The sequence below is a fragment of the Mauremys reevesii genome, unplaced genomic scaffold (assembly GCF_016161935.1).
Source record: "Mauremys reevesii isolate NIE-2019 unplaced genomic scaffold, ASM1616193v1 Contig4, whole genome shotgun sequence".
Lineage (NCBI taxonomy): Eukaryota > Metazoa > Chordata > Testudines > Geoemydidae > Mauremys > Mauremys reevesii.
The window spans coordinates 1036042-1061524 of record NW_024100851.1 but is presented as its reverse complement, the minus strand read 5'-3'; the positions used below and the strand labels follow the sequence as shown (position 1 = coordinate 1061524).

Sequence of the window (25483 nt, the reverse complement as noted above, 5' to 3'; positions counted from 1 at the left end):
GGAAATCAGGCCCCTGAGACTGACAGTCCCCAGGGGCAATGGGGAGAGGCCAAAGCTCCAAGTTAGCTGCACTGACAGGCCAGGCAGTGTAATGAGGGAGTCACCAGGCCAGGGGGTCCCATCCTCCGTGGGAGCTGGAACTGCCTGAGCCAGAGTGGGGCGGAGCTAAGGAGAGAGCAGGAGCCCGAGAAGAGCCGGGGAGCAGAGCTGCACAGGTGTAGTGCCAGAAACTGCTCCCTGTAGGACTTTGCTACCTGTAGCAGTTACTGAGACCTGAGGTTGTTCTTATTTGCTGACTTGTCCTAATTGGTTAAAACTTGAGAGTGGTGAGGGATGGAAGCATAAAGGCTTCATCCTCCAAACGACCCTGCCTGGTGTCCATCTGTATCTATTACCTCTTAACACAGGATTGTAAAAAATAGAGTGAGGTCATTTAAACATCATTTATTTTGCAGCTTCATTTACTATGCTAACAATGTAGCATCCTGACACCGATACTTCTGCCCATGTGACCTGTGGGTTGGATTCATTTTAGTGGGATGTGGGACATGTGGAGGATAATTTAAACTCTTAATTTCCTTATGGTTTCCCTGCAATATACTTTTCTGCTGGTGCAATTTCTGACCATTGCACGTCTATTATATTTATTACAATAGCACAAGTAAGTCACACAAGTGACATAGTCTAGGGGCTTGGCTACACTTGCAAGTTAGAGCCCATTAAAGCAGCCCCGGGTGCCCTAACTCCTGAGGTGTCCACACTGGCAAGGCACATGGAGCACCTGGGCTCTGCAGCTGGAGCGCTCCTGGTAATCCACCTCCATGAGAAGTATAAAGCTTGCTGAGCCCTGCTGAAATACCTGGGCATCAGTGTGGATGACGTGTTGCATCACTGCACTATGTTTGGCATCAGGAAATGTCCCATAATCCCCTGAAGTCAAGTGCCCACTCTGGTCATTGTTTTGAAATCGGTTGCAGGCATGCGGATATCCCCTTTCAAAGCTCCGTTTCTGACAGCCGGCTGCTTATCTGCTCTGGGACAAAGCAACCATTAGTGTGGAATGCTGCTGTTGTGAGTGTGTGTGAGAGAGGGGGGGTCTGCTGCTGTCCGAACACACAAGACAGCATGCTGAGACACTGTCAGCCCCCCAAACACACCGTCGCTCCCCCCACGTACGCACAACACACTTCCTGTCACACTCCACCCCCGTCCCCCATTTGAAAAGCACGTTGCAGCCACTTGCACACTGGGATAGTTACCCCAGTGCACTGCTCTCTGTGGCATTGCCAGAGCTGCTAATGTGGCCACTCCAGTGCGCTTGCAGCTGTCAGTGTGAACACACGGCAGTGGTTTCCCTGCTGTGGTTTCACTCCCAGTGCTCTACATCTGCAAGTGTAGCCAAGCCCTAAATTTGCCAGACCAACCAAACTCAGTAACTGCCCTCCACCACCATGTGCAGTAAGTAGGGGCATGGTGAAGCATACACCGCACTTGCTGGCTCAGCCTTGTGCATGGTGGGGTGGCCACCTCCCCGTTGATGAGACCTGGTCCCACCATCTCTGTGGAGCTCCAGGCTGCCCTGCTGCCATCCCTGTCTGTGTTGTCTTCTCTAGCAGTTGACTGGAAGGTGAGCATTGGCCGCATGCCATGTAGCCGTGTTGTCTCGAAGGGCGAAAGCAGGAGGAATGGTGCCTTCATAGCCCACCCAATATTCCATAACATAGTTAAGGAAAATATTTCTCAATGAACTCAGTAAAAGATCAGAAGCAGCCAGTGTCCACATCAGTCTACGAGCATTGGTATTTTCTTGAAATTTGTCAGACCAACCTATCTAACACCTAACACACATTTGAAGTTCTTCTTTTCACACTGTTGCTCATTCTCAGGTTGTGCTTTGTCTCCAGACAGATCCATTCTCTTTCAGAACTTCCTTGCTCTTTCTGTCTCTTTCGCTCATGGATGTTTTGGAGTAAACACTCCCCTTCCCTCTATTCTCAGACAAACACTAGTATTAACTGTTTGCTGCTGATGGGTTTAGAAAGCATTTGTTAAGTGGAAGATGCCATTTCTGGGGGATTGCTCCCAAGATCCAGTACTTTGGGTTCAAACGTCTCCCAGCTTCCTTGGTGAAAATAACACCAAGGCTTCTTTGCAATCTACAAGAAGGAAGGAGTTTTTCACCCCAGATGGGACTTGAACCCACAATCTCTGGCTGAGGAAGCCAATGCCTTATCCATTAGGCCACTGGGGCCCTGAAGATCAGTGAAAAGAGGGATGGAAATTCGCTCTCAGGATTGCACATTCCTCATTCATTCAGCAGCCAAATACCCCATTTAGTGGCCTTACAGAAACGTCTGCATCCCCTGGCAGCGAGGCAGCTGGGCAGGTCGCTGACAGAGCAGAGCAACACCTTTCTGCCAGCCACCTTTAGAGAAGAACCCCACCCTAGAGTCACCCCTCCCTCCTTCAGCACCTCCACGGCTGTGGCTCTGAGTGGCAGTAGGATGATTAGGGGGTGAATCCGGGGCTGGAAGGGGGGTAAGGTCGGCCTGTAAGGAGTGACCAGGTGGGGCAGACCCAGGGGGAGGCTGTGGGCTGCTGGTCGGTTGTTGGGATCCGAGCTCTAGATCAAAGCTGCACAGTGACCTGACACCAAGGGCTATAGGGCTGACATAATGACCCCCTTACTGGCCTCGGTGACCCCCAAACCCTTGTTACTAAGGGCATTGAGGAGTCTCTGTCCCTTAATAACTTCTGGGAGCTCCCCAGCAGGCTGCGGGCGTCAGCCGCCTCCTGCCTCACAGGTTAGACTCTTGGCGCTGTGCCAGCTGCCCCCTCGCTTGCAGGCCCAGTGTAAGAAGCAGGAGGCGCGGTGCTGGCAGAAGAGGGTTTTGATTAATCGAGCTCTGTGTGATGGGCACAGGACGCTTCCACTCAGTAGCACAGCTGGGGGGGAGCAAGGGGAGCAGCTAAGGGAGTCGGGTTCCTCCGGTGGGGGTGTGGAGCAGCCGTTCGTTTTCCTGTTCGCGCTCCTCTGCGGTGTGAAAATCGGGGAGGGGAGGCAGAAGCCCCACTTCCCTCCAGAAATGACACCCAGTGGGGGAAGCCAGGACAACGTGGCGGGGGGTGGCCAGACTCTCACTGCCAGGGTCTAGTCTAGCTCAGGGTCCAGCTCAACTTCCTCCCCATGCCACTTGCCTCCAGTCCCCTTCCCCCACCAGGTCAACCCGGGCACTAGGGCAGGAATGGGGTGAGGCAGCAAGTCAAGCTGAGCAAGGCAGGCAAAAGCGAGTCTTGTCTTCATGGGCACCTCCCAATGACGTCCTTTTTGTGTGCAACTGCTGCAAAAACATCCCGGGCAGAGAAGCAACAGGCCAAAACACTGGCAAACAGCTGCCAAAATAGCTCAGTTGGGAGAGCGTTAGACTGAAGATCATAAAGGTCCCTGGTTCAATCCCAGGCTTTGGCAGGTGCTTTCATCCTCTTTGTGCAGGGGCAGCTTGTTTTCTAGAAGCCCAGTGGTGCCTGCACCCAAGATGAGCAGGGTTTCCCTGGGGTAAAGCAATTTTGGGGGCCCCTTCCATTAAAAAAAAGTGGCAATACTGTATTCTCACGGGGCCCCTGCAGGGCCTGAGGCAAATTGCCCCACTTGCCTCCCCTCTGGGTGGCCCTGAAGGTGAGTCTCTGATCTTGGGCTCTGCTGTAGGAAAACATAGAATGGGCTTCTGCCCCTATTTGGCCCACCTGACCTTTAAGGATGAGAGCTGTCTTTCCCAACATGGCAGGAAGAGAGCAAGGCAGGGTGACCCTCAGGAATGGTGCCAGAGGGCTGCTGGGCAGTGACAGGCAGGAATAGGGGATGAAAACTCCTCTGTGCAGCTGAGCAAGGGCAGTACCAGGGAAGGGGCATCTGTAAAAGTGGCCGTGTGGAAGGTGGAAGGGATTTGGGGGCCCAGGAGGAGGTGCTTGATGTTCAGTGCCTTGGAGCAGCTGGACTTAGCCATGGTGGGTGTTCAGGAAATGCCCATTAATAACTCTAGGGTAGCTCAATAGGCAGAGGGTGATTGGAGGAAGGGCCTCCTGGCCAGGGAAGAATGATGGGGCTGGAGTCACATTCGTGGTGCGAGTACAGAAGGTGGTGGAGCTCCAACCAGGGGGCATTACTGGTGGGCTTTGTGCTCTGTGGCACTGGTTACTGCTATATTAGTGTGTATGGTCCCCAGTTAAGGCATGAGAGGGAAGATCAAAGGCTCCCTTCCTCTGGACTGCATGATGTTCGTTGTTGTTGTTGGTGGGGGGGTTAATTGTGTCAGCCGGCCTGAGCACCGCTGGTCCTGTTTTCCCAACCGTCAGAGGAAACATTTTCACAATGAGCACTACCTGGTGCAGGTCGGCTTAGAGGAGCTCACTCCAGCCACAGAGGGGGTTCACCTTTCTGCGGGGACAGGCCAGGACTCGCACTGACCGGATTTATGCTTAGCTTTTGTATCTTTAGCACGTTGCTTCTCAGATTCTTTCTTGGCCTGACTTGTTACACTTTGACACTTAACAGGCCAGAGTTTGTGCACCTTCCTATTGTTGGAAAATTATAGTGCTAATGAAGCCTTTCCGTATTAGGCCTGAGTAAACCAAAGTTATGTTATGCTTGTCCAAACTGTGTTGGAAAGTTTACAGAACTCATTAGACTGAAGGCTGTGTATCTACCTAAGTCAGCTATTTCGCTTATCAGTTTTGTTTGGCTCCCCAAGTATATGTTGGCTCCCCAAGTGTATGCAGCTGCGTTCACATGTATGCATCCAAAGTATCTAGTACAAAGGGTCAACGGATGTATCTTGTGTCCCCTTCAGAATGACAAATGTATCCTCAACAGATGTATCTTGTAGCCCCCACAAAATGATATATGTATCCTGCGTATCCAATTATCCCCTAATAGATGCATGTACAGGTTCTACAGGTCAACCAAATGACGTAGACAAACGTAGGCTAAGTTGTTTGTTTCGGGGTATAAAGGTAGGCCCATCTGGCCATGTAATGTGTGTCTCTTTCTCTGGCACTAGCCGAGAGGAACACCCGCTCAGCTGACCGATCAATAAAGGGTGTGGTACTTGTCTTCCTGTCTCCGTGCCTCCTTGGTGTAATTAGGTAAGCTCCGGGGGGAAAACGAGCCCTTTTGGCTAACAAATGGCGACTCCACGCCAGGACTTCTCTCCCTGTTGGGGGCGCTGACCGGCGGCCGAGGACGGCTCAGGAGAGTGGCCACCTTGAGCTATTGGTTTGCTCAAGCTCCGGGTCGCCGCAATCGGCCGGGACGGCTACGCCCCCTCCATAGAGAACTCCAACCGACACGGAGACAAGACGGTACCAGAAGAGGGGAGTCCACCTGCCGGACGCGGCCACTCCGGGCGTGGTAAGTGCGTTACCTCCTGGGTTTGAGGATTAACGCCCCCGAAGTGCGGGTTGGGACCTTGGGCCCCTAACGGTAAAGGAACCCACAAATAGGAAGGTGTGTGGGTAAAAGCTTTCTGGTTAAGGTACCTAGGTTCAGACACGGCTAATGAATAATTCCATTAACTCCACGAGTCCGTGGGCCGTGCTGAACAATTACTGGGACTTAGAGCAGCCCCAGGGCTGGCTTTTCTTTTTGGTAGGGGTACTTTTGTTTCTTGTTCTATTGGTATGCTGGAAGCCAAAACTGTAATCGGGTCTAGGAGCGTGTGAACCCATCTTCTCTTCCCCCCCCTTCTTTTCCGTGTGGGTAAGGGACAGTCTAAACATTCCACCTCACCCCCTAAGGGTACCCCAGCATATTATATGTACGTACATTATGGTTCTAAAACCTGCAGGTATTTAGAGAATTGGAATCTTTATACGCGTGAAGATCCATCTAAACAATGCCCATTAAAAGGTACCTTTAATCTAGATAAGATCATATATCTCAGAGGAGCTTTTAATCACCAAAGAAAAGCCTCTGACACAGTGTGAGCAATTTGTCTAGAAACAGGTTAATTTAAAACTCAGCTTCGCCCAGAGATAAAAGAGAAAGTTGTTTTATGCTCAAGGTCAAGCAAACCAAAGGCAGTACAAGTTACAGAACTGAGATTACATTTGCAAAGCTTAACTGTTTGGTGAGATCCAACAGTCTGACTTTGTGACGGATGCCGGTGTTGGTGTGGCTTGGTGACACTGGAGAAGCCACAGGTAGCTGACCTGGACTGGAATCTCTGAAAGAGACACCGCAGGAGATTCCAGGGTGTAAAAGAACAGCCCTCCCAAGAGCAGAAGCATGTTGGAAATTCTGAACAAGCTGTATACAGGATAATCTCCCGTCCACCTATTCCCCTTTTCTGAATGTTATATACAGACGTGGCCAGTCTGGATATGTGTAAGTATGGGGCATTTATATCTTTCTTGAGTGATGTGGCAGCATTCCCAACACTCTCCATTGTTGTTTTATCATTTTAATGAAGCTTTAAAATTTGGTTATATGGTGTATTTTCTCTATCCTCCTGCAACGTCCTGCAGTGTCAGCCTGATCACCTGACATGAGGCATAAATTGGTAACAGAAATTTGTCACAGTTTGGTGAGCAATAGAGAATGGGGGAGCCCTGTAGAATTTACACCATCTATTTGTTTTACCCTTGTTGTTTTATGCTTGTTTTATTTGGTTCTGTTGGTGTTATATGTTGAGGATTGCATAATTAAAGGTGTGCCCATTCTCAGCTGCAGTAAGTCTGAGAACTGGAGAAGGGTTTAGCATTCCTCTCTCCACCCTGGTTGACCAGGAAGGGTGGCAGGTGAAAGGATCTACCCCCAGTCGTAGCAGGACTGGGCAATACAGTAGTTGGAGAAAAGGAAGCCCTGGCTAAGCAAGTACCAGTCCTTCAGGGACTTGTTAAAATGTAACCATTCGTGCTCAGCATATGCCGTAACAGCAGTGTGTTTGCTACAAGAGGCAATTAAATAGTTAACGCCAGTGGGCCATGCGTTTTGCCCAGGTGGCAAGCCTCACGAGGGAGGACTCGGGTCGTCTTGTGAATAAAATGTTTTCGGAAAAAACCAGAAGGGTGGGGGCAGAAGCCCATGAAAGAAACGGTTCAGCGCAAAAAAAAAAAAAAAAAAAAGGATCGGGCCCAGGCGGGCGGGCAACAGACAGAGAGCTTGGAGAACAGGTTGGAAACTTTTGAGGGTCTCGTGGAAGGAAGAAGTAAGTGAGTATAAGCATGGGGATTTCAAATACTCAGGAGGATATTTGGAATGGCGATTTGAATTGGTAAGTGGCTGTTGAAAGACAAAGCAAGTGATATAAGGAAAGAGCAAGTGATTTGAAGGAGAGTGAAGAGTTAACTCTGTAGTTGCTGGAGGGAATAGTAGTTGAACTTTGTAAAAATGCTAAAGAGAAAAGTTCTTGGTGTTTTTTAAAATGTTTGTAAATAAATTCAGGCAAAGAAATTATTAGATTGCAATCATTTGGCTATGAACAATTTTGTTGAATTAGCTGAAGAATGTATACAGTGCTGTGTAAATGAAAATTTATTAGGCTCTAAGGCACTATCAGTGGTGATGTTTTCTTTCAGTGTTTAAAAGCAGGAGTTAAAAGTAAAAGCAAGCCAGAAAGCATCTGTATTAATGCAAATTATCTAACTGATAAGGTAAAAGCCACTGAAACCTGGGCTGCCTATAAAACATATACAAGAAAATATGGGGTAATTCCCCTGTTTTGCCTAAAATCAACAAGGGTATTTGTATATTTTAAGCAATAATTGACTGCCCAGAAGGGGTAGACCTTTGTTTTTGTCTTTCAGATAATCAAAGAAAACTAATGCCAGCTAAACAGCATACAACATACCATGATTTACTGGCAGAGTAAAAATTATGTTTTGTGTTCTATGTTCTGTCTTGTGGTGTCTGTCTCAAGTGGCCAGAATTGTTGTGTTTAATATTTTCATGGGATGGTCTGGTTTGAAATAAAGCAGAAGGCTTGAATTGAAATGCAGATATTTGTTTTGTTCAACTTAAAATACAAAGTGTTTGGATACATCAGAAAAATGTGATATACTAAAGTCTTATGTATTTTCTTAAGTAAAAGAAAAAACTGCATTGGCCAAATTGCATACTAACAGTCTTTGGAAGCAAGGACATAAAAAGTTAACCCACTCCCCATATTGTACATGGGATCCTTCTGGCTACCTCAGATTTCTAGCCAGAGGGCTGGGGATGGTGGGAAGCTATTGAACTAGAGCTTGTATTAAATGAACTCATCAAAGTGCATCCGAAGAAGTGAGCTTTAGCTCACGAAAGCTCATGCTGAAATAAATTTGTTAGTCTCTAAGGTGCCACAAGTACTCCTGTTTTTTTTTGCAGATACAGACTAACACGGCTGCTACTCTGAAACTCATCAAAGTGGGTGTGCTTGTCCTGGCTTGTTGTTCCAAAGCTCTCTAATAAGGTTATTTTAGTAGAAGGGTATATGTGGCATACATTAAATAATAAGACTAATGTACTGTATAACACCAATGTGTATGTGTTCATTGTTAACAAAAGGTGTATAAGTAAAAAGTAAAAGTTTCCTTTGTAGGTTAAAAAAGGAAGCCAAAAAGGGGAAAAGGAAAAAGAACGAGTTAAATGAGAAAAACTTTAACTAGCAAGCTCAGTCCAAAAAAAAAAAAAAAAGAAAAATACACTGACTTCGTTCAAGGACACTTGGCTAACAACCAGAAAAGGGGGGCTGTACAATCTGCAAAGACACTCATGCAATGTGTTAGGTTTCCTTTTTACACAGGTAAAGACGCACTACCCGAAGACCCTAGCAGCCCTGCCACTCCATGGAACCTGGAGACCGGATCAATGTACAGGTCCACCAACAAAAGACTGCTTTGGCTCCATGCTGGAAAGGCCCTTATTGAGTCCTGCTGATTACCAACACCGCTGTGAAGTGCCAAAGACTGACTGCTTGGACCCATGATTCTCACTGCAAAAAGACCCGTCCACATCAGGAGAACTCTCCTATATGATTAGCCTATTCCTTCTTCTAGCTCCACTGTGCCTTCTGGACAGCAGGGAAAAAGGACAAGGTGACGTGCTAGCTAACCTCTCCCTTGTCCGCTGACAGACCTACTGTGCCTTTGAACTTTTCTAGAAGAATCAAAAACCATTACAGGCTGGTGTATTCCTAATCCCTCCCCTGTAGAATGCTGAACTACAACTGTTTGGGGAAAGAAGAAAAAACACTCACTCCACTGACATTGCCAAAGTCCAGGAATTCCTGACTAAAAAGGACATTGAGAACTGACCCTGGTGAAGAAACCCGAGGAATTATACACTGGCAGAAAAAAACTTGTGGGACCCATGTTTGGGAATGTGGAATTAATTGGATTTTGGGGTTTATTCTACAGGCTGCGCCCTGTGTTTTGGATAAATCCTTTAGTATGTATTGCCCTTCCTAATTGGATTTTAAATGACATTGTCTTTATCCAGTTTTCAGATCACTTTTACATACCCAGATTGCTCACAAGGGGCTGCCATTAGCTTAGCACAACAAAGAGCCTGGGTTATTTCCTATAGAAGGAAAGGGAATTGACCAGATCCCTGTGGGCTGGGGCCAATAGTGTTGCAGTCATCTGAATTATTTTTCAAAGGCCAAGAATATGCTAAGAAATTGGGCCAACTAGAAAGGGCCACTAGCCTTATTTTTAAGCTCAGCTATCTTAAGTACAGGCTGGAGCTGGTGAGTTACATGTCATTTCCACCCTTAGTTCTATGACCCAGAAGTTACTGACAGAAATGGTGTTAAATATCACTAAGACTGGGAAGGCATTGCAGTGGGATCTAGTATGTTTAGAAATCCAGGATTTCCTGAATGACCAGCTGATGGCCATTTGGAGTAATCTTGAGTACCAGACTTGGCCCACTGCCCTTACAGACACATCTGAAGTACCATCTGATCTGTGGTCATGGAAACATATTTGGACACTTTCTGGATGAAAGTGTGTACATTTACAGTGCTCCTTCCAAGCATATGGACCGGTTAGGGTGGATGTGGGCTCCCACATACCGAATCCTGCCGGGTCCATGGGGAGGATGCATATGGGACTAAATTATTCACCGAGGCATCTGGGAAATTAAACCATTGAGTATGCCTACCTGAGTTATAGTCAGTGCCCCGATCCCTTAGTTGTTAAATGAACAAGGTTCCACTCTTTTGTCCATGCATTCATTCCTGGGTTGGGGGTGACTAAGCTTAAAAGAGCAGTTGTAAATATTTCTGCAGAGCTTCATTGCTTTTTGGCCTCAAAGTGTGAGAAAACTCAGCCAAAAGGTTTGGTGAGTATTCTCAAAGGGGGGAGTTGTTGGAAAATTATAGTGCTAATGAAGCCTTTCCGTATTAGGCCTGAGTAAACCAAAGTTATGTTATGCTTGTCCAAACTGTGTTGGAAAGCTTACAGAACTCATTAGACTGAAGGCTGTGTATCTACCTAAGTCAGCTATTTTGCTTATCAGTTTTGTTTGGCTCCCCAAGTATATGTTGGCTCCCCAAGTGTATGCAGCTGCGTTCACATGTATGCATCCAAAGTATCTAGTACAAAGGGTCAACGGATGTATCTTGTGTCCCCTTCAGAATGACAAATGTATCCTCAACAGATGTATCTTGTAGCCCCCACAAAATGATATATGTATCCTGCGTATCCAATTATCCCCTAATAGATGCATGTACAGGTTCTACAGGTCAACCAAATGACGTAGACAAACGTAGGCTAAGTTGTTTGTTTCGGGGTATAAAGGTAGGCCCATCTGGCCATGTAATGTGTGTCTCTTTCTCTGGCACTAGCCGAGAGGAACACCCGCTCAGCTGACCGATCAATAAAGGGTGTGGTACTTGTCTTCCTGTCTCCGTGCCTCCTTGGTGTAATTAGGTAAGCTCCGGGGGGAAAACGAGCCCTTTTGGCTAACACTATTATCCTCACTAGGATCTGATTTCCAAATTTTGAGGAATGACTTTTTGCCTCTAACAGCCTCCAGTACTCGGCCGTTTACCTAGAGTGGCGTTCTGCTGGTCGTCCTATTGTCGTTTCTGATTTAGGGCAAACGTTTCATCTGAGCCTCTAATTGCAGTGTTTTTCAACAGTCTGCATGCTGCTTGCAGGCACCTAACACTTGTGACAGCAGCTCCTTTTAATTCCCACCTAACCATCTGTACTTATGCCGATAGGTCGACTTTAGGTCTTTAACTTTGAGCGGTAGCTGAGAAGATGGTAAATCGGGCAGAAACCCATTCGACAAACCTCTTCATTTCCTTGTTATTTCCTGACTTCTTCATTCATCCCCTTTTCCTTATTTCCTGGCTGAGGCGGCGGCCTGCCAGGGAGCTCCCCGGCACCTCTGGCTGCCTGGGCTGAAGGCAAGAGGCAGGCCTGGGGGTGGTGAGGGCCTCTTGTCCCGTAATGAGGCCGTAGTGCTTCCTGGTCCCCTTTTCCCACCCACACCGGCAGGCGGCTGCTGCGGGAGAACACGAGGGAGGCTCTCGGGATGCTAGGCAGCGCTGTGTGGCTGTCAGGGAAAAGAGCCTTCTTCTCTAAAGATGGCTGGCAGAAAGGTGGTGCTCAGCTCTGTAAGCGACCTCCCCAGTAGCCTCGCTGCCAGGGGATGCAGACATTTCTGTAAGGTGCAGAAAGAGGTTATTTGGCTTCCAAGTTAATATGAGAAATATGCATTTAGGAGATTGAATTTCCATTTCCCTACAGGGCCCCAGTGGCCTAATGGACAAGGCAATGGCTTTCTAAGTTAGAGATTGTGGGTTCAAGTCCCATCTGGGGTGAAAAACTGCCTCTATATTGCAAGGAAACCTTAGCCTTATTTTCACCAAGAAAGCTGGGAGATGTTTGAACGCAAAATATTGGATCTTGGGAAAAATGCCCCAGAAATGGGCATCTTGACAAATGCTTTCTAAACCCCTCAGTAGCAAAACAGTTAATGCTAGTGTTTGTCTGAGACTAGAGGGAAGGGGAGTGTTTACTCCAACACCTCAGTGAGTGAAACAGACAGAAAGAGCAAGGCCGTCCTGAAAGAGAATGGATCTGTCTGGAGACAAAGCAGCCCCTGAGAATGAGCAACAGTGTGAAAAGAAGAGGTTGAAATGTGTGTTAGATGTTAGTTAGTGTTAGAGGGTTTATCCCTTCACCCTCCCATTCCCTGGTCCTTCTTGCGTACACACAGAGCAGCAATACGCAAAGTCCCAAGGTGCAAACAATTAGATGTTTATTGGGTTGAACTTCCAGCAAGCAATGATTCCAGTTTCCTTCCTCGGTGTCCCCATCCCAGCTCTGACGCCACAGAGCCTTGCCTGTGTCCCTGTTCCCATTCTCCCCCTTAGCAAGACATAAGACACGTGGTGACACATTTCCTGACAGGGCCAGGCATCAAGGTGGAAGGTGTTGATATTCCATTTGTCCCACTGCCCCATGCGTAGTACAGGGCCCTGCACCTTCTCTCGTAGGAGCCTGCCACACCTGTTCCAATTAGTGTTCCAGACTTCCCACTATAGTGGGCCCGAGAAGGTTGGGTCCAGGTTGTCTAGTACAGGGGGGAGGGGCTTACTCCATTACTTCTAGGTTATTTCCATAGGCAACGTAACACAAGTATACTTAGCAATACACCAGCCACTGTAACAATCCACAGCAACACCGAGAGACCTGAGCACTGCAGCATGGTCCAACATCCCGGCCACCACCGAAACACCTCCTCTCCTCCTTCGACGGGGTCAAGCTCTTAACATGTCCAGTTGCTGGCAGCTGCAATACGCTGCCGCTGCAGGTTTTCGTGCTTTTGTCCATATCATAAGTCCATTGAATGTCCACAGAGAAATGGGTTATTGTCCAAACCAACTTAACCTCATGGTGTGGAATCAGACTGTATGCTCTGGTTCGATTATTCACAGCAGTAAGATTCACAGGTCTATCTGTGCACCAAAGCCCAGAGAGCAGTGTGTAGTGTGGAATTTGGTTAGGGGCTGGGGTAATTGTGCCCCCAGTAATATGTACATTTCCAGCAAAACACCTCATACACAGTACACCCAATTGTCCACCCCTTACCATGGGCCATTGGGTGTGCTCCTCCACGGCCATCAGGGAGGGGCACATTCAAACATCTTCCCTGGATTTACACCATTTTACACACCCCTCCATTGATTCCCAGCGAGCAAATCCCCTTCTCATTATTCCCATAGGGCTTGTGGGGCCCACCTTAGCTGCCAATTCACTTCCAGATACCACGGTAGCTATTACACAGGTGCTGGCCTCCTTGTCGAGCATTTTGAATGTCCACACACATCTTCCCCCAGGTCAGCCTTTTGAAGCCATCCCCACTCATGTCATGAGGTTTTTCTGTTCATTGAAACACAACAATGCTAACAACAAGACAAACACCACAGACAAACAATACAAAACATAGATTCATGGTATTATGGTTTAGTCTTTTGCTGGCACCAGCTTGCTCGTAGAGTGTCTGAAAAACAAAAGAAACAATTTCCACACACACCCCCCCCCCGTGGGGACAGATTAGTGCTTAATAATAATAATACCACTTCCTTTTACAAATTTCCTTGCTAATTGCAGGAAAAACAGAAGAATTCCCTCCAGGCTGTCCTTATTTTGTTCTATAGTCAGATAGTGAATTACTCCCCTCACTGGTCATTTATGAAATTCATGAAGTGGTGTGCCTCAGTTTCCCCTCTTGTACAACAGACCAAGTTTGCAATAGTTTCTCTGCTGTACCAAGCATTAAGTTTATCCTCAGGTAACAGCTGAGAGACAGCTTTAGATTTAGCTTTAGCACTGTACATACACACACACACTCCTTAGGGTTAACTGTCCCCCTTATTTTCAGACTTGACTTGTTTTTTCATCTCCCTTTCCTGGAGGGCCACAATCTGAGTCTTCCAGTAGCTTGTTTGCTGACCAGATGTATTTATTATTTGCAGCTCCTTTGTGCTGCCACTGATGGGCAGTTCTCTCCTTCCCCCATCAGCTAGGTCATTTGCATTCACACCGGCTTTCGGGCTTGGCTTTTGGATCCAAAGCCATCAGCAGCTCAGAGACTGTCTTTAAAGGGACACAGTCAACTTCCACCCGAGTTCTGATTACTTTCCACTTTCATCTTCTGCTTCAAAACACACAGATCTGAAAAAGAAACCTCAACCTATTGTGGCTCCCTTTGGAGCCCTAATGGGGTTTGAGCTAAGTACCATGTTTTGTTTGCATTTCTTTTACGCCTTCTCCAATATACACTGCACACGTCCTGGGAAAAAGCACATTCCTTCCATAGTTTAACCTTCATGACATTATATTACAAACCATAAGTCTCAGTTTAGGTTTTTAAAACCTGACACAATTACACAAAACATTTTGTTTTGTCTAACAGCCCTTGCACTGCAATAATTTTTTTTTACACAACTGTACCCCGATTACACGTCCATCTTGTACAACCAGAGCCAGCCAGGGGCAGGCAAGTTAAGTGCCAATAGAAACCCCTGACATTCCTTTAGTGAGTTTGCTTACATTACCCAGGAGTCAAATCATTTTGATGAGATTATCTCCCCACCTGCTGCCTGCAGCCGTCCCCTATGGACCATTTCTGTGGGCAAAGGGCCCATTTCCCCTCAGAATGGCTGTAAAGGCTTCACAGGACAAAACATAGTGGTGGTAGCAGCCACTTTACCTGACCCTCTTGTATAATTTAATTACTAAGCTTCCATCCAACGTGAGTGCACAGAGCTGCACATACAGTTACATTTATATAACTGGGTTTTATTATTAAACCAAAAACTGCCCTTCTTGTAACACCACAACTGTTGCCTTTTCCTATTTCCACAACTCACAAATGTTTCCTTTCCTCCAAACTCTGTATTATTAATTTTTGCAAAATCCTGGGCGGCTGCACTGCAGTGCTGGGGTGACTCTGCAGGGGGAGAAGCTGCTGTGGAGCAATGTAGAGCAGGTGCAGGAAGGAGCCGGGGTCACTGTTCACATTGTGAACTGCACAATTTTCCAAATTTGGGAATGTCCGAGAACAATTCTAAGGGGAAGGTGAATGCAGAGCAGTGACACTGGAGGTGCCCAGACCTCCAACGGGGTGGTGGAAATTAATAATGGGAAGATCATTTGCAAAATTAGTCGTCACTGACAAGATTTGTCTCTTCTTATTTCCGGTTGCGGTGTTATTTAGCGGAATCAGGACATATTTTTACTATGTTAATTAAACACATACTTTTATTTAACTGAGCCAAAAACTTAGTGTCACTTATTTTTTTCTCTGTCCTAACAAGAACTAAATGAATGTTGTGACTTTCTGGAAAGTGCAGCGAGATTAAATGTGGGGAATTCAGTCTCTGTGTTTGTGAGCTGATGTTTTCCTCTCACAGGTCAGTGCCTGCATTGAAATACCAAGAGGGATCTAAGGGCTGGTGTACGCTGGGCACAGGGGTGTTTGCAGAAGGGGCGGGGCCTCAGGTGGAAGGGGCGGGGCAGGGCATTAGTCTCCCCCAGCTGGCGGTTCACGCCCTGCCCATGGTGTTGCAATGACAGAGGCTGCCCAGGCTGTACTTGTAGTGAGGTTCCCCCACTAGGTGGCCGCAGGAGACAGGCAGGTGACAGCAGGGGAAGTGGCGACACAGGAGCTCTCAGCAGCAGGGTGAAGGACAATGCCGTGGAGCAGCAGCGACGCAGAGTGAACAGGGCAAACCGAGAGCCAGTTGAAGGAGTGGCAGCAGCAGAAGCTGAGAGTTTGCTTGATGCCTTCGCCCGCTGCTGTTTTCTGCTGGTCGCTGGGTGACAGTTCCTGCCTGTGGCAGCTGGGGGCTGCGGGGTCCCCTCGCTGCCTGTGGCGGCCAGGATCCGGGGGGGTCCCCTCGCTGCCCATGGCACCCAGGGTCCATGGGGTCCCCTCGCTGCCCATGGCGGCCGGGAGCTGGGGGGTCCCCTCGCTGCCCGTGGCACCCGTGGTCCATGGGGTCCCCTTGCTGCCCATGGCACCCGGGGTCCATGGGGTCCCCTCGCTGCCCGTGGCGGCCGGGAGCTGGGGGGTCCCCTCGCTGCCCGTGGCGGCCGGGGGCCATGGGGTCCCCTCACTGCCCGTGGCAGCCAGGGTCCATGGGGTCCCCTCGCTGCCCGTGGCGGCCGGGGGCCATGGGGTCCCCTCGCCGCCCATGGCGGCTGGGAGCTGTGGGGTCCCCTCGCTGCCTGTGGCGCCCAGGGTCCATGGGGTCCCCTCGCTGCCTGTGGTGGCCGGGGGCTGTGGGGTCCCCTCACTGCCTATGGCGCCCGGGGTCCATGGGGTCCCCTCGCTTCCCGTGGTGGCTGGGGGCCATGGGGTCCCCTCGCTGCCCATGGTGGCCATGGTCCGTGGGGTCCCGATGGCAGCTGGGGGCTCTGGCATCCACCTGCAGTGGCTGGGAGCTATGGGGCCATCTGCAATGGCATTTGGCTGAGGCTTCTCCTCACCCCCCATGGTGACTGCGCACTCCAGGCTCTGCCTGCGGTGTCTGAGAGCTGGGGGCTCCCTCGCTTGCCTGTGGCAGCTGGGAGCTCCAAGGTCTTCGGTGCTGCAGGGTCTATTAGCAATGACGTGGGGCTGCAGGGTCCTCACGCCATCAATGCCTGCTGGGAAATCCTGGGTCCGCTCACAGCGGCTGGGAGCTCTGGGGCTACTTGTAGGAGCTGGGAGCTGCAGGGTCCATATACAGTGGTGTGGGGCTGTGGGGGCTCCCCCGCCACCCATGGCTGCAGAGGTAGTATATATATTGTGTGAATGGTGCTCACATAACACAGAGAAAGTTGCCTATGCAGCTCACAATAGTAAATAGGGTCAGAGCAGAAGATCTCTTCTTTCCAAGTGGGAATTGTGCAGGGAGGAACAACAGACCTAGTGCAGCTGTGTTGCCACTGTCTACTAGCACTGAAATGGTTCAGAATGCCTTGGGTCAAGTGGCACCAGTTCTAAAAGTAAGGGTGATTTAGTGCTGTGGTTCTCAAACAGGGGTATCCAATGGTCTTCCAGGGGGTACAGCAACTCATCTAGATATTTGCCTAGTTTTACAACAGACTACATAGAAAGCACTAGCAAATTTGTAACAAATTAAAATTCATATGTTGATCTGTTTATACTGTTCTCTATATACACTGAAATGTAAGTACAATACTTATATTCAAGGGATTTATTTTTATAAATATTGCATCTGATTATGTAAGCAAGTAGTTTTTAAGTGAGGTAAAAAATGGGGGTATGCAAGAGAAATCAGACTCCTGAAAGGGGTACAGGTGTCTCTAAAGGTTGAGAGCCACTGATTTAGTGCAGGTACCACCGGTAACATAGAACCCTGCAAAAGCTTCTAGTGCAGATGAATTTGAGAGCAAGCCAGAGAGAAACCGCTGCAATTGGGTTTTGCTAACAGACCTGGGCCTGAAAGGCAGGGGTTAGGATGCAGTTTGCTTCTGACCCTATGGGTGGGGGTCTGGATCTTAATTGTTAATAACGCCTTATTGTTTACCAAATTGCCCAATACAACTACTTCCAATAGAGTTGCACAGCAAGCCCCCTCCCAACTACATGTGCGCCCACCTACGTGCGGCTACATTGTACAAGACTCTTTATTAATTTTCCATTGCTAATATGTTGTTATACTAGGCCATGTTTCACAATTATCAATAGGCGTTGGTTCCCCTTTCTCCTGTTGGCCTTTCGATTATGCCATACCAGCTATCCTATGTCTTAATATCAAGCTGACCTATAATGGCCTAATGTTAATTATGCTCAGCTAATTCAACATGGGGCAAGCGGGACACAGTCTGGGGCAAGTGGGACCCCTTAAAATCCCTAACACTAGAAAGGGCTGACCCGTCCGGATTGTCTGTACCTGACAAGCTGTCATGTGCTACAGAGGAGCCTGTGAGAGGTATGGCAAAGCAAGAGGGTTTGATTAGTTGCTAGGAGCTCCACATGCTAATCAGGAGGTGTGTGTCTGTAAATAGCGACATAAACATCTTCTAATGGCCAGTGTGCTAAAGCTGTCTCAATTGTGCTTTAATGAAATGGGGACCTGGTTTTAGATTTTTGTTCTTTAATTCTCTGGGGGTGAAACCCATTGTATGAAAACATTCACCGTGGGAAGAAAGCTTGTGCATATTAGCCTGGATGTGTAGCCGAGGACAGTTTTGTTAAGACTGTACTTTCATGGATCATTTCTATAGTTTGTAACTAGAGAAGTGTGGTTGAAAGTGTATGATCTCGCTAACCACAATGAGGAGTTAAAGTGTTCTTTTCTGAGCATGAAGTGAGTGGATAGTGGTGCTTTAATGTATCTGCTGTCTGCTAGTGATGAGTGTTCTTGTTTTCCTTTTGGGAAGCTGAGAGGAAAAGAGCACAGACTGAGTGGTTAGTCCTTATAAAACAAGTTTAAAAATAAATGTTTTGGCTTTTTTTTGTATTATCTGAACTTGTTTAAAGCTTTTCTTCAGTTCTCTTTAAAAAAAGTAAAGGTAGTGTGAAAATGGTGTTTTAGAAGTTTCTAGTTCAGTACTTACTGAAAGAGTTTAAAGATTTCTTTATGCTGCTCTCTCTTTTTTTTCTTGTAATCTATTTCAGTATTTAGGTAGGGTCCTGTGTCTGCATGTTCTTTTCCTTTTCCATTTGCCTCTCCACTTCTCTCTTCTTCCTGTCCCATTTTTTGGGAAGCCCCTATTTTTACTTCTCCTGCTCTGGCAGGGGGTACGCAGTTCGCTCTTGGCCCCAAGCCCATCAGACAATCCACACAGGATCTGAGAGTAGCTGTCTCTTGGCCGTATAGTGGGTAGAGGGTTCTAAAGCTGTCTCAGGGTATGTCTACACTATGGGATTATTCTGATTTTACAGAAACCGGTTTTTGGAAACAGATTATATAAAGTCAAGTGCACGCGGCCACACTAAGCACATTAATTCGGCGGTGTGCGTCCATGTACCGAGGCTAGTATCGATTTCTGGAGCATTGCACTGTGGGTAGCTATCCCATAGTTCGCACAGTCTCCCCCACCCATTGGAATTCTGGGTTGAGATACCAGTGCATGATGGGGCAAAAACAGCATTGCAGGTGATTCTGAGTAAATGTCATCAGTCAATCCTCCCTCTGTTAAATCAATGGCAGACAATCATTTTGCGCCCTTTTCCCTGGATTGCCTGAGCAGACACCATAGCACGGCAATCATGGAACCCGTTCAGCCTTTTGTCACCGTCACTTTATGTCTACTGGATGGTGCTGACAGACGCGGTACTGTAACACTACACAGCAGCATTCCCTTGCTTTTTGCAAGTTAACAAAGATGGTTACCAGCCATACTGTACCATCTGCTGCTTTGCAAGTTTACAATGATAGTTACCAGTTATACTGTACTGTCTGCTGCTGTCCTGGATGCTCCTGGCTGGCCTAGGTGAGGTTGGCCAGGGGTATATGGACAAAAATGGGAATGACTCCCCAGGTCATTCTCTTCTTTAAGTTTTGTCTGAAGGGAGAGTCAGTCCTGCCTAGACTATCAGGCAAGCCTCCTAAAGAACCAGAGAGACAAACGGTCGTTCCAGCTCAGAGCCCCAGACATCCTGCAGAAATGATGGGCTGCATGCCATTCTAGGGGGTGCCCCTGCAACAACCCCATCCATTGCTTCCCTCCTCCCCCACCCCTCCTGGGCTACCGTGGCAGTTATCCCCCCATTTGTGTGATAAAGTAATAAAGAATGCAGGAATTTGAAACAACACTGACTTTATTGCCTCTGCAAGTAGAGTTCAAAGTGGGGAGGGGAGAGAAGCCTCCAGCTGCTATGATATTCCAGGCAGGACTGAATCTCCATTAGACAAAGCTTAAAGAAGAGAATTACCTGAGAATCATTCCCATTTTTGCCCAGGCACCCCCAACTGACCTCACCAAGACCTGCCAGGAGCACTCATGGGACAACGATGAGGGATATCAGTCCTACCATACCATCTAGAGAAGGGAAGGGGACACTGCTGTGTAGTGCTGCAGCACCACATCTGCCAGCACCATCCAGTAGACATATAGCGACATTGGAAAAAAAGGCGAGAAATGATTTTTTTCCCTTTGCTTTCATGGGGAGGGAGGGGGACAACATATACCCTGAACCACCTGCGACAATATTTTTTACCCTTTAGGCTTTGGGAACTCAGCCAATAATTCAAATTGTTTTCGGAGAGTGCGGGAACTGTGGGATAGCTACAGACGTCAGTCGCCCCTCCCTCCATGAGCGTCCATTTCATTCTTTGGCTTTCTGGTACGCTTGTCTCAGCTCTCAGCTCTTAAGTTTCAGCACTGTGTCAAGTCCCTGTTGTGGCCTCTGTCTATCATGGCCTTGGAGATTTTTTCAAATGCTTTGGCATTTTGTCTTTTGGAACGGAGTTCTGATAGAACAGATTCATCTCCCCATACAGAGATCAGCTTCAGTATCTCCCGTACGGTCCATGTTGGAGCTCTTTTTGGATTCTGGGACTGCATGGTCACCTGTGCTGATCGGCACTCCATGCTGGGCAAACAGGAAATGAAATTCAAAAGTTCACGAGGCTTTTCCTGTCAACCTGGCCAGTGCATCCGAGTTCAGATTGCTGTCCAGAGTGGTCACAATGGTGCACTGTGGGATAGCCCCCGGAGGCCAATACCATTGAATTGCGGCCACACTAACCCTAATCCGAAATAGCAATACCGATTTCAGCGCTACTCCCCTTGTCGGGGAGGAGTACAGATACCGGTATTAAGAGCCCTTTAGATCGATCTAAAGGGCTTCATTGTGTGGACGGGTGCAGGGTTAATGCGATTTAACGCTGCTAAATTTGATATAAAATCGTAGTATTGACCGGGCCTGAGAGAGCAGCAGGTTTCCCCTATTGTTTCCCGCTCTTGTTTTCTTGATTAGTTTCTCCTCTACACCAACTTGTTTGGTTTCTTTCTCAGCCTGGCTAGCTCAGTTGGTAGCGCATCAGACTTTTAATCTGAGGGTCCAGAGTTCAAGTCTCTGGTCAGGTGATAAACTACTCCCCAAGATCTTACACTGTCTTTCTCATGTCCTCTTTGTTACTTTTTCTCTTCAGGATTTTCCCTTTCCTCAGAAGGGCCTTTTTGTGTGTGGGTTTGAAGGGGCAACTTCCTGACAGCCCCTCTGTCCTTGCAGCCTGGAGGAATAAAGGTCTCTGGGCATAGAGCATGTTCCTCCCCTGCACGCACGCGCGCACACACACACACACACACACACACACACACACACACCTGAAAATCCCTAAGGAATTAGAATCACCTGCTGCCTTCCCCTTTCCTGTTGGATCCCCAAACAAGGATGCTCTTCAGCCTAAACCCATGTCCCCTCTTTTCCCAGTGCCCCTCAATCCCAGCCCTCAGTCCCTCCTATGCACACTGCTCCTCACTCCCAACCGGAGCCTGCTCCTCTTCACCCTTCTCCTCTGTCCCAACCCACAGCCCCCTCCTATTCCCAGTGCCCCTCAATCCCCATCCACAGGCCCCCTCCTCCTCATGCTGCTCCTCAATCCCAACCCACGGTTCCCTCCTTCCCTCCAGCAGCAGGTGCTTCAGACCCCCTCAGGAAGATATTCTTGCAAGGTTTCGTGTATGAGCCTGCATGTGGATTTTACAATAAATTGGAAATCTGTTGGGTTGCTTGCTGAAATGATCACTTGTGGCTGGTGTTGGATTCCCAGTCTCCATGTTACAGGGGCAGGAGAAATAAAGGGTTTTTATCCTTGTTGTGTGAATCAAGGGCAGCACAACTGTGCTTGGCAGACCCCGACTGAGGGACTCACCCTCAATTCAATAGCACTTGCTAGGCAGGGGACAGGGGTTCCAAAGCCAAGTGGGCAAAGCTCTGGGTCTCAATACTAAAATTGAGGTGTCAGACCAATGTTAGGACAGGGTGGTTGTGAAGAGATGAGGGAGTCCCTAGACAACATAGTGAGTATGGAGCCTTCTTATTTCCCCCCTTTTCCACCCAGGATGGCAGGTGAACTCTACAGAGGCACCTCTGGGTTTGCACTGACTAAGGACAACAGCTGTGAGTGGGGTGCAGAGAGGGGATGGCTCATGTTAAAGGACTTTTGGTTGCTGGACTTACGAATCGTAGGGAGAAGGACACTGTCCAGCTTATTGGGGGGGGTGAGTCTTTCCCTCGTGGTTTACGTTTATGTGTTGGGGCTGCTGACATGACTTCTGCTAACCCTGGGCTTACATTGCAGTGTAGACATACCCTGAGAGGGCATCTAGACTGTGATAAAATCCCGCTGGCCCGGCTGGCCTGGATGAGCTGATTTGGGATCCTGGAGCTCATACTGGAGCCCAGGCTTGGAGACCCTCACCCCTCATGGGGTCTCGGAGGCTGGGCTCAAGCCCAATTCTCTACACTGTAATTTTATAACCCTGCAGCACAAGCCCCACAAGCCTGAATCAACTGACCCAGGGCTTGAGAATAGTGACGTGGGTGTGTTAATGGCAGTGTAGACATAATGCTAGGCTATGTCCACACTACAATGAAACACCCATGGCTGCCCCGTGCCAGTGCAGGCTCCCAGGCTAGGGCTGTGGGGTGGTAAATTTGCACTGTAGACATCTCAGATCAAGCTCAATACTGGGCTCTGGGACCCCACGAGGTTGGGAGGGAGTTTAGCAAGCAAAAAAGGTAAAATGGCAGGGGAGTATTACCCTGGACTCAATGGCAGTTCTCCATTGGTCTGTCTGCTTTGGGGCAGGGACAATAACACGTCCTGCTGCATTCGTTATTTCAAAGGGCGGTTTAGGATTTTCTTTCTCACACACGGTGCACGAAGCAGGACTCAATCCTTGGTGTAAACTAAATGAGCCGCTCACAGATTCTGGCAGCCACAATGAGCATTTGCTGTGAAAGCCCAGACCTGCCCCTGTCCCAGAGGGAGGGGGGATCATCTGTGAGAAGCTGGAACACTGACCTATCAGCTCTTAACTCCTAAACTTTCAGTAATTCTGTTATCAGTGCCTGTGAGTATAATCTAAACAGCCATACTGGGCTGGACCAAAGGCCCATCTAGCTCTGTGTTTTGTCCTCTGACAGTAGCCAATACCAGGTGCCCCACGAGTTACACAACAAGTCACCAGTGGGAGTTGAACCCAGGATTTCCTGTTTACAAGACAGGCACTTTAGGCAGCTAAGCCATGGTGCCTGCCTGTGGCTAAACTACCGTGTCTGCCCACACCGGACTCCCTGCCATCCCCACTGGGGACTGACAAACTTTGCTTGTGTTTGGATTCTGCAAAGCAGAGGAGCAGGTCAGGTTTTCCTTGCAAGCTCTCTGTGTGTGTGTGTGTGTGTGAGAGAGAGAGAGAGAGAGAGAAAGAGAGAGAATCTTTGGCCAGGTCTGCACTACAAAGTTGTTTCCGCATCATTATATTGCTCAGGTGTGTGAAAAACACACAACGCTCCCTCAGTCAGCAGCTTGTGGCTGGTGCACACACTGCAATGCCACGTCTGGTGACAAAACTTCCCTCTTTTGGTGACAAAATAAAACCACCTTGACAAGAGGCCTAGAGCTTTTTGCAGCAAACTCAAAGTGACAAATTGTCAGTCTAAATGCTGCTGGTCATTATATCACCATAACTGGCCTCCACCAGTATCCCACCAGGCCTGCCGTGAAATCACCTGCCCTGCATTCCTGCTACAGAGCCATGGGCCCCTCCCCTTTCATAGCTCCAGAAAGTTCTGACAGCTGAGCCACTATCTATACCACGATTAGCTTGATAGAACTGCATTGCCAGCCTAAGTAATGTAATTACTCCAACCTAATTTTGTAGTGTAGACCTGTCCAAAGAATCACACACACACCTTGGGACCAAAACTTCACCTACTCCTCTGCTTTACAGAATCCAAACATGAGCAAAGCTTGTCAGGGCCCAGTGGGGATTGGCAGAGATTCAGGTGTGGGCAGACACAATGGCTTAAATAGCCACAGGTGTCATAGTTTAGCTGATTAAAGCACCTGTCCTTTAAACAAAAGATTCTGGGTTCAACTCCCAGTGGTACCTTGAGGAGTGGCTTTTGGGGCACCTGGTATTGGCTACTGTCAAAAGACAAGATTCAGAGCTAGATGGACCTATGGCTTAAATTACACTCACAGGCACTGATAATAGAGTTACTGAAAGTTTGGGTGTTAAGAGCTGACAGGTCAGTGGTCCAGTTCCTCAATGTGGTTTTACCATTTCCACTCGCTAAACTCCTCCCAACCTCTATAAAATTACAGTGCAGACATATGGGCTTGAGCCCAATCTCTGAGGCTCCATGAGGGTTTCTGAACCCAGGCTTCAGTGTGAACACAAATATCTGCACCACAGTTTTTAGCCCTCAGCTTTAGCTCCAGGAGCCCAAGTCAGATGACCCAGGCCAGCCCTGCTGCCATCTTTATCCCAGGAGAGATGGACTCTAAGGGGACGTCTCCACTGCAATGGAAGCCCAGGTGTGGCACGCTGTGCTCAAAGCAGCACCTGCAAGCCCCATATTCACCACTCTCATATAATGATGAGATGGTTTGTACAAAGTCTGCCTGGTGAGGTGTCATTTCAAAAGTCTTGATCTGTTGAACATTAATATCGTGTTGGATTGTGTGTGCTCGCATTGGTTGGGAAGTTATGAAGTTTTGCTCTGTGTGTGTTACTGGGATATTTTATGAGGTTGGGAAATGCCCCCACCAGCCTTTCAGGTGCGACAAGGGAGGAGCCAGACTCGCTGCTGGCCCATTGACGGGATCCACACTCCCAAGGACTATCCCAGGAACCGTGTACAATGCAGACTTCTCCGAGATAGCACAGCGACAATGGACACTGCTTGACTCACATTGTAGCAAAGGAGCTTCCTAGCAAGTTGGAAGAAACTATGAAAGGGAGGAAGAGACATCATGACTTGGCCTCTCTCCCCCACAACTCAATACCTGTAAACACATCTGGAGGACAAACACTGAACTGAGATGAATCAGAAGAGAATAATAATAATAGATTCAAATCAAAGTCCCCAAACAGAGTAGTATGGGTGTTTCAGCAGAAAATTTTCAGTCTGGGGAATTTTGTTTTCTCAGTCAGACCTTGCCAAGGGAAGCAGGGAGAAAATGTTTGAGTTGCCTCCTTCAGAACAGCTTGGTCTAGACACTAGCTCTGGTTCACTGCTCTGGCCTTGCTCGGGTTGAGGATATTTTAATAATTTGGGGAGGTGCCAGGGTGGTTGAGGGAGATGAGGAGGATGTTCCCTTTTGAGATAAAAACTAAGAAATACAGAACTAGAGAATTTTTTTTTTTTTAGAAATCTGGGATTTAGACATTTTATTTAAAGTAAGGGCGTTCTGAGTTTCTGTTTGCAAGAAGTACCATTGTTTGATCTGTCATTGTACCAAATGGGGAGATGGTTGTCTATAAAGGATGGGTGAAGACTAAACGCATC

At 48.1% G+C, this 25483-nt stretch overlaps 2 non-coding genes across 2 annotated transcripts; one reads left to right on the top strand and one right to left on the bottom strand.

The window, feature by feature from the left end:
* Positions 1-2178: 2178 nt before the first annotated feature.
* TRNAR-CCU lies at positions 2179-2251 on the bottom strand. Its single transcript has one exon. It is a non-coding gene; the product is annotated as a tRNA-Arg (tRNA).
* A 15955-nt stretch (positions 2252-18206) lies between these two features.
* LOC120393955 lies at positions 18207-18423 on the top strand. The gene has a single exon (XR_005592180.1). It is a non-coding gene; the product is annotated as a small nucleolar RNA U3 (small nucleolar RNA).
* The last annotated feature ends 7060 nt before the right edge of the window (positions 18424-25483 follow it).